Below are 9944 nucleotides of genomic sequence, written 5' to 3'. Positions count from 1 at the left end.
TTGCCCTAGGTGGTAGGGCTAGATAGTGACAAAGGCTATTCCTCTTTCCCTCAAGTCTCCAGCTCCATCTCTCTTCATAAAGCTCAAGTTGTTCTACTTCTCTTTCTGACCCCCACATACACATTTTGGTGGCTCCCGCTGTAGGTTGGCTATGTGGTTTACAGGCCCCTGGGTGAAACACTCCATCATTTTAAATGATGTGGAGTGGCTACAAGCAAGTATCTATGACCCTGCTGGATAGCATGTCTGTGGGTGGCATGGTGATCAGCAGGTCCCTATCTGCCTTCCTCCTCCCCTGCTGTGATACCTGCATTTGATTTGATGTGATGTGATTTTTATGAGTCTTAGGCATAAGACAACTATGGCCACCAAGGCAGGCACCAAGCTAGGATGAACAACGGCCTGCCATCTGCTCTGCCCCTGACTGATATAAGAGCACCACCCCTAACAAGGCATCTCTTTGTCCATTGCCAGGGGGTCATGTTCCCCTTTATAAATGATGAAATATTTGTTATCCATATAAAAAACATTTTCAAATACTTTCTGTGTCTATAATTTCATGGTTCTGACTTAGACTTATATGTTTATATATGTGCTGAAAAAGAGAAGGTGAAACTGGTACAATGAGTGGAGATTTCACATTTAACCCAACAAGTAAAGTTTTTTTTAAATCTATAATTAAACTAAAAAAATATTCTATGAGCACTTTCTTTTTCTAGCACTCAATTATAAATTTGAAATAATGTTTTGTAAAATAAACTGTACAAGTATATATAAACATATACAAGTACATAAACACACAAACACATGCACAAATATAGATATACACACAGACATGTTGTGTGCAGATATAGGTAAGTAAATTTATAATTATGTCAATGGCTCAACAGCTAATGATGTTCATGGCCTTGAAAGTAATTCAAATATTACTTCATTGTATAATTTTTGTGAATATTTTGAAAAGAATTTCTTTCAAATTCTAGGTAATTAAATTGAATCATCTTTTCAAGGAGTATTTGTTGAGGCAGTGAATTATATTAATTATTTAAGATACCTTTTCAAGAAATGTGACCAGTTTTAATCCATATTTTTAAATAATTCCAAAAGAACACGTTTATTAAATCCTTCCATTTTGTTCTTGTCATTGTTATTGGTGTGTATGCTCTGACCTTTGGAAAAAAAAAAGAACTTTTCAGAAACTCAACATTAAAAAAGAGTATTCAACAGTGCTAGAGGACAAGCTGTTTAAATATCATTGACTTTCAGAATTTGCTATTGCCTAGCATTTTAATCTAGGCCTCTCAATAGAAATAAATAAACAGCCACCAATGCAGCTGTAAGGAAGACACATGGGGCTTCTGAAAATTCTCATGAGTAGACTTTGATTTATTTACTGACCCAAGCACAATAGTTTAATAGCAGAAAGAGTTCTGAACTGCAACCTAGAATCTAGTTAGAGACTAGGGGTCAAGTTTCTTACCCAGAGCACTCCATGGCTTCAATTTTATAATTACAAAGAACCTACATACAGGAATTAATGCAAAATCACCTTCTAAGAATTCCAAGATTAATTGGATATAATGTCTTTTTTAAATTATCCTTACTTTGGTAAGATGTTTTAAAAAGTCAAAATCAAATGTATAAAAGAAATTTGTTCGACAACTCCTGGTATTACCAAAAGATATTATATGTGATTACAAGAGGTCCTAGTACATGAGATGGGTTTCACAGGGGTCTGAGAGCAAAATGGAGTATGGGATTGTCAGATTTAACAAGTAAAACTGTACAAATCCCTTAAGGATGCTGGATATTTTTGACATTTTACACATATATATGTTTGAGTGACACTGGCATGGATATTTAGAGGAGAATTTGTTCAAGGATTATCTTACGGGACTTAGTGCTGTGAAGAAACACTATGACTACAACAATTATTTTAAAGGAAAACAATCCATTGGGGACAGCTGACACTTTAGAACTTTTGTACATTTTCAGCACTCAGGGATCATGGTGACTCACAGGCAGACATGCTGGAGAGGTGGCTGAGGGTGCCATCTGGATTGGGAGACAACAGAAAGAAATAGTGACATTGATCCTAGTTAAGTATCTGAAGCCTCAAAGCCAACCTCCCACTAGATATTTCCTGTAAGAAGGAAACACCTACTCCAACAAGGACATACCTTTTAATAGTGCCACTTTTATGGATCTATGAGAACCATTTCTATTCAAACAACCACAAGAATTATTTTAAATTTTTATGTATGATGTAGAATGTCACACCATTTCTGTAAAGTAAAATGGGAATAAAAAGGTGGCAAGTATAATGTGAGTATGCATGAATTGGCATCATAAAAATTATGACAACAGATATGGGAACTGCAATAATTAATGAATGGCATTCACTGAGCATTTATTTAATTCACAGAACGTAGAGACATTGAGCTGGTGCCTACCTGGAGACTTCATCTCTACATTCTAGTCTCCTTAGTTCAGGAGGGTACTCTATAGGCTATGGAAAGATAAACATGGACACCAACCCCTTCATAAAACTCTCAACCTAAAATCTGTTCTGCCTACAAGATGTGCTGGGGCAATCCAGGCACAGACCTTGTGGGATTGGTCTATCAATGTTTGGATTGGCTTGAAGAATGGCCAGGAACTATAGACCATATAGCCTAGAGACCTATGGTAAAACTAAGGATGACTGGCAAAAATAAATAAATAAATAAATGAATAAATAAATAAATCCTACGAAAGAACTATTGTACCATGGATCAATGACTTGCCAAATCATCATCAGAGAGGCTTCCTCGAGCAGCTGATGAGAGTAGATGCAGAGAGCCACAGCTAGACACTTTGTAGAGTATCTAAATTGGAGGGTCCCATCAAGTTCCTGACTTAGGAACTCTAGGAAATCCACAGAAGAGGTAAGGAAAGACTGTAGAAAGTAGGAGTGGTTGGGAAAACCAGAAGAACATGACCCACTGAATTAATTAAGCAGAAATCATATGGGCTCACAGAGACTGAAGTGGCAAGCCTTTGTGGATACATATTTTATAGTCAAAAGCTTGGTGTTTTTCTGGGAGTCTTAACAGAAGAACAAGTGTGTCTCTGACTTTTACTCATTTTATTTTATTTTAATTGGACATTTTATTTATTTACATTTCAAATATTAACCTTTTCCCAGATTCCCCTCCACACACTCCCTATCCCATTCCCCCCTCACAATGCTTCTACGACAACGGTACTCACCCATCCACCTACTCAGTCCCACCTCATTGCCCTGGCATTCCCCTACACTGGGGCATCAAGCCTTCAGAGGACCAAAGGGCCTCTCCTCCCATTGAAGGGCTATCCTTTGCTACATATGCAGCTAGAATGATGGGTAACATTTTGGTTGGTTGTTTAGTCCCAGGGAGCTCAGGGCGGGGTTGGTCCTGGTTGGTTGAGATTGTTGTTCTTCCTATGGGGTTGTAAACCCTTTCATCTCCTTCAATCCTTTCTCTTCCTCCTCCATTGGGGACCTCGTTCTCAGTCCAATGGTTGGCTGCCAACATCTACCTTTTTATTTGTCAGGCTCTGGCAGAACCCCTCAGGAGACAGCTATATCAGGCTTTTGTCATCAAGTATTTCTTGGCATCAGCAATAGTCTGGGTTTGGTGTCTGTACATAGAATGGATCCCCAGGTGTGGCAGTCTCTGCATGGACTTTCCTTCAGTCTCTGCTTCACACTTTGTCTCTGTATTTCCTTTAGACAGGAACAATTCTAGGTTAAAAATTTGGAAATGAGTTGGTGCATCCCCCAACCGGGGGCCTTGTCTAACCTCTGGATTTGGTCTCTACAGGTTCTCCCTCCCCTTTGTTGGGCATTTCAGTTAATCTCATCCCCATTTTGTCCTGGGATCCTTTTGCTTTCCTGGCATCTGGGACTTTTTGTTGGCTAATCCAAGCTCCCCATCCCCCACTGCTACACACCTTTGTTCAAATTTCTGACCCTCTGTATATCATCGCAGTTTCCCGCCATACCTGATCCTGCCTCCTCCTTTCCCCCTCCTCCTCCAGTCCTCCTCCCAAGTTCCTCCCACCTTCTACCACCTGTGAGTATTTTGTTCCCTCTTGTAAGAAGGACTGCAGCATACACACTTTAGTCTTCCTTCTTCCTGAGCTGAAGCTGCGTGTGTGAATTGTATCTTGGATATGCCGAACTTTTGGGTTAATATCCACTTATCAGTGAATGCATACCATATGTGTTCTTTTGTGACTAGGTTACCTCATTCAGGATGATATTTTCTAGTTCCATCCATTTGCCTAAGAATTTCATAAAGTCATTGTTTTTGATAGCTGAGTAGTACTCCGTTGTGCAATGTGCCACATTTTCTGTATCCATTGTTTTGAAGGACATCTGGGTTTTTTCCAGCTTCTGGCTACTATCAGTAAAGCTGCTATAAACATGTGTCCTTGCTTCATGTTGTAGCATCTTTTAGAAGTGGTTTGGCTGGGTCCTCAGGTAGTACTTTGTCCAGTTTTCTGATGAATGGCCAGACTGATTTCCTGTTCTCCTTCTATTGGATTGTCTTGTTTATCCTCAGTATGAAGGTTTTCCCTCATTTTATTGTACCTTGCCTTGTCCTGTGTTACTGCTGTCACATTTTGCTTTTTAAGTTTTGCCTGCTCATTTATGAAGGGGGTTGGAGGAGAAGAGGATTTGGAGGAGAGGTTTGGTGGAGGACATTGGGTGAGATGGAGGGAGGTGAAAATGTGGTCTGAATGTATTATATTAAAGGAGAATCTGTTTTTAATAAAAAATAAAGGAGAGAGAGAAAACAAAAAATGGTGTCTGGTGGCCATGAATTTTAAGTAGATATGAAACTTCCTTGCTCCATTACTTCTCATATACGCTTAATACAATAGAAAATATTAATGTACAGCTTTATTTTTATTTTAAAGATTTATTATGAAATTAATATATATATATAATATATATGGTACAATAGATATAAAATGTATAGTACATTAAAATACAGAGTGTATAACTATAAAGTGAAAAGTTACAATCACATAAGCACATAGAGATGGCATTTGTAGTTAAACAAATATATGAACATATATAGACTCAGTTTATGTATAAATTTTCTGGTATATCACAGTGAAAAGAAGAATAAATTATTTTAAAGTATTGAAAACTGCTTTATATTCATGACTCAGGAAAAGCAATTCATTCCAATAAACAACACAGAAGTATCATTTTAGAGGTTGGGTATTGTTGTACTGTCCATATTGATCCTTAAGCAGTTTTCTATTGTTGAAGGTTTATGTGACAATTCTATATGTACTATTAGAAATAGTACTATAGTAAGCCAAAAATATAGGCAACTGAGGATTGACTTGAACTATTTATTTATTTAGTCACTTTACATCATGATCAAAGCTTTCCACCTAGTCCGTCCTCTCCTCCAAGTCCCACTTTCACTTCATCTACCCCCTCCTCTTCTCCTCAGGGAAGGGGTACCCTCCCATTTGTAACAGCCCACTCTCTATACATCATTTTGCAGAACTAGGCACATTCTCTCTCAGTGAATCTAGAAGAGGTAGCCCAGCTAGGGGAAAGAGATCCAAAGGCAGGCAAGAGCGGTCAGAGACAGTCCCGTTCCAATTATTAGGGGACTCACCTAAATGCTAAGCTGTATAACTGCTACATATGTGGGGAGGACTAGGTCCAGCCCATATATGTTTTTTGGTTGGCGGTTCATTCTCTGTGATCCCACATGGGACTAGGGTAGTTGATTCTGAAGCTCTTCTTATGGTGTCCTTTACCCCTCAAGTTCTCTCAGACATCCTCCAATTCTTTCCTAAGATTCCCTGAGTTCTGGCGAATGGTTGAGTGTGGGTCTCTGCATCTGTTTACATCAGCTGCTGGATGAAGACTCTCAGAAAAGAGTTATGTTAGAATCCTATCTGCAAGCATAGCAGCATCCTTAGCAGTATCACAAGCAGTTCTCTCCTATGGGATAGGTCGCTTGTTGTGCCAGTCATGGGTTGGCCATTCCCTCAACGTCTGCTCCATCATTATACCTGCACATCTTGTAGTCAAAACAAATTGTGGTTCTAAGGTTTTGTTCCTAGAATAGTATTCTTCCTCCCTTCTCTGGAAGTCCCATCAGGCTACAGGAGGTAGCCACTTCAGGCTCCATATCCCCAGCTGCTAGCAAACTCAGCTAGGATCACCCGAACAGACTCCAGGAAGCCTCCCCCATCCCAGGTCTCTAGCTTGTCTTAGAGATGCTTTGTGCTCTAGGTGATTTCAATTATCTCTCCCAGACTTCCCCCTTCTCTCATCATACTTAATTTCATCAATGTTACTCATCCTACCCTCTCTCCCACATAATTCTATCCTTTTATCCACCGCTGATGTCCTTTCCTTTCTCTTTCTCAGTCATATTCAAGCATTTGCCTTCGGTCCCTCCTCATTACTTAGCATCTTTGGATTTGTGGATTGTAGCCAGATTACCTTTTGATCATCTCAACTTATAAGTGAGTATATACCATGTGTGACCTTCTCGGTCTAGGTTACTTCACTCTGGAAATTTTCTAGTTCTATCCATTAACCTGAGTTTTTCATTATAGCCTTGGTTTTACTAGCTAAATAGTATTCCACTGGGTAGGTACATGTACCACATTTTCCTTATTCATTCTTCAGTTGAGGGGCATTTAGGTTGTTTGCAGTTTCTGCCTTGAACTTTTGATCCTCCTGTCTCCAGCCTTGTGTGGAGCCTGCTATTAGACGAACATTTATTTTTCATTGCTGTGAAAACAACTTGTGAAACTTTCCTTAAGTCATGAAACATGTATCATGACTCAACTGTTATAGCCTCTAATTATACTAATTATATGCATACATTGCTTTGGACCTGAGGCAAAACAATGCTTCACTACCTAGCAGACAGGATATGAAGGGGAAAACCTACCTTCATTTTTGCAATAAGGAAGCAGAGGAGGTTAAACCCTAGTGTCATCCTGCCTCTAACTATATCTTACTGTCTATTATTCCTACCTCCTCCCCCCAGAGTGTCAAAAACTGGAGAGCAAGTTTTCAAAATACAAAGTCATAATGGACACTTGATATTTAAATTCTATTGGATTAAATTTAAATTTAAATTCTATTCTGTGGATCTTTTAGAACTCTGGATTTGTTTATCCAGAATTACATTCTGAGATGATTTCATAAGTTTCACATCCTCCAAGAATGTCAGAGAATATTTGCTTCATTTTAAATTCACTATATTAACTGCTTTAAATTTTTAGACTATTTTTGAAATTTATTTGCCAGGAAGTTAAACATTTTGTTTAAACATTTTGTCATGTGTTTCGAATTCTATGCATTATTTGGTTATCCCATCTCTGAATTTTCTGGTAGAGTTGTATTATTTACTCATTGTCATATCTTCTTAGTATGTATATTTCAACCCTCTCTCGTTTTGTGGTAATAGTTAAGATATTCAGTGATTTCAAAGATTTTTTTGGAGTCAAATCTTTAATATTTTTCAGTAGAACCTGTTTTAGCTATGACATTTTGGGAATCTATATAAGGATACAACAATTTATGATAGACAACTTCCCCAAAACAATTAGTTAACGAAGAACAATTTTCCTTTTCAACATATTAGGAATATATCAATTTAGATATATACAGATATAAATATAAAAATATAACCTGTTATATGACAATGAATTCATTGTGCCTTTCCATAGGAGAAGTGAATGAACACCTACTTACCTCAGAGACAGCCCAAATTATAAACCAAAGAAAGTATTCTACTTAAGTCTTAGTAAATTGTCTTAGTTAGGGTCTTATTGCTGTGAACAGACACTGTGATCAATGTAAGTTTTATAAAGGACAACATGTAATTGGGGCTGGCTTTCAAGTTCAGAGGTTCAGCCCGTTATGAAGATGGAAGCATAACAGCATCCAGTCAGGCATGGTGCAGGAGGAGCTGAGTCCTAATCTTCACCCAAAGAAATCCAGGGTCAGACTGAACATCCCCAGGCAGCTAGGAAGAGGTTCTCTAAGCCCACCCCCACAATGACACACTTCCTCCAACAAGGCCAGATCTTCTAATAGTGCTACTCCCTGGGCCAAGCATACGCAAACCATCACATAAATTAACTGGACTTTGTTGCATGAGGATAGGTCTTGTAGTTTGCTTTCTATTGCTCTTATCAACACTAGAACCAAAGGCAACTTTGAAAAGAAAGAGTTCACTTGACTTACATGTCACAATACTGAGACAAGCTGTGTTAGTTACTTTTCTATTGATAAAACCAAAAACCAAGGCAACTTATAAAATACTGGGGCTTGTAATATCAGATCAAGTTCATGATGAGAGAGAAAAGGCATGCCAGCAAGAATAATTTAGAACTTAACTCAAGACACTATAATGAGGCAGAGAGAGAAAGGGGGAGAAATGGCAGAAGTCTCTTGAAACCTCAATATAGCCTCCAGTGACACAAGGACACATTTTATCCACCAATGCATCACACTCCAATCCTTCCCAAACAGTCCCAGCACCTGGGGGAGGGGCAAATGTTCAAATATATGAATCTATGAGCGCTACTCTCATTGAAATCATCACAGAAATGAAGGTACGAACTCAAGCATGACAGAAACTTGGAGACAAGGAAAACCTGCCATTCTGCAATGCTGCTTAGTTTCTTGCTCCAATGACTACTTTAGTTAACTTTATTAAACAAGCTAGAATCAGCTTTCCAGTGCTGAAACTACACAGGTGGGGTGGGACCTCCCAATCAATTATTAATCAAGAAAATGTCCCAGACTTAGCAGGACCAAAGGCTTCCCCTTCCACTGGTGCTCTTACTAGGTTATTCATTGCTACCTATGGGGTTAGAGTCCAGGGTCAGTCCATGTATAGTCTTTAGGTAGTGGCTTAGTCCCTGGAAGCTCTGGTTGCTTGGCATTGTTGTTCATAAGGGGTCTCGAGCCCCTTCAAGCTCCTCCAGTCCTTTCTCTGATTCCTTCAATGGGGGTCCCCTTCTCAGTTCAGTGGTTTGCTGCTGGCATTCGCCTCTGTATTTGCTGTATTCTGGCTGTGTCTCTCAGGAGAGATCTACATCCGGTTCCTGTTGGCCTGCACTTCTTTCCTTCATCCATCTTTTCTAATTGGGTGGCTGTATATGTATGGGCCACATGTGGGGCAGGCTCTGAATGGGTGTTCCTTCTGTCTCTGTTTTAATCTTTGCCTCTCTATTCCCTGCCAAGGGTATTCTTGTTCCCCTTTTAAAGAAGGAGTGAAGGAGTGAAGCATTCGCATTTTGATCATCCGTCTTGATTTTCATGTGTTCTGTGCATCTAGGGTAATTCAAGCATTTGGGCTAATAGCCACTTATGTTGGGGGGAGGGCAGTAATGGGGGGAGGATGGGGAGGGGAACAGCGATATAGAAGGGGAGGGGAAGGGATTAAGGGGATGTTGACCCGGAAACCGGGAAAAGGAATAACATTCGAAATGTAAATAAGAAATACTCAAGTTAATAAAGAAAAAATGGGAAAAAAAAGTCCCAGAGACTGTCTACAGGAAATATGATGGAAACAATTCCCAGAAGTATCTTCTTTTCCCATTTGACAAGTTTTATGTTGTTAAGAAAGTAGTTCTCCTGAGGTTTTGATCTTAACCATTCTGACTGTGAGATGGAATCCCAGACTTGTTTTGATTTGCAATTCCCTGATGATGATGACTAAGATGCTGAACATTTCTTTAGGTGCTTCTCAGCCATTCGATATTCCTCAGCTGATATGGACATTAGACCTAAAGCTAGGATTATCCAAGATATAATCCACAGACCACATGAAGCTCAAGAAGGGCGACCAAAGCTTCAGTCCTTCTTAGAAAGGGAAACAAAAATATACATAGGAGGAGATACAAAGTTTTGA

At 39.1% G+C, this 9944-nt stretch overlaps 1 non-coding gene across 1 annotated transcript; it reads right to left on the bottom strand.

Annotated features, from left to right (window-relative positions):
- Nucleotides 1-335: 335 nt before the first annotated feature.
- Nucleotides 336-479, bottom strand: LOC120102025 (small nucleolar RNA SNORA48). The gene has a single exon (XR_015685137.1). It is a non-coding gene; the product is annotated as a small nucleolar RNA SNORA48 (small nucleolar RNA).
- Nucleotides 480-9944: the final 9465 nt, after the last annotated feature.

The sequence above is a fragment of the Rattus norvegicus genome, chromosome 3 (assembly GCF_021556685.1).
Source record: "Rattus norvegicus strain SHRSP/BbbUtx chromosome 3, alternate assembly SHRSP_T2T, whole genome shotgun sequence".
NCBI lineage: Eukaryota > Metazoa > Chordata > Mammalia > Rodentia > Muridae > Rattus > Rattus norvegicus.
The sequence above is the reverse complement of the archived record's forward strand: the minus strand, read 5'-3'. Positions and strand labels throughout refer to the sequence as shown.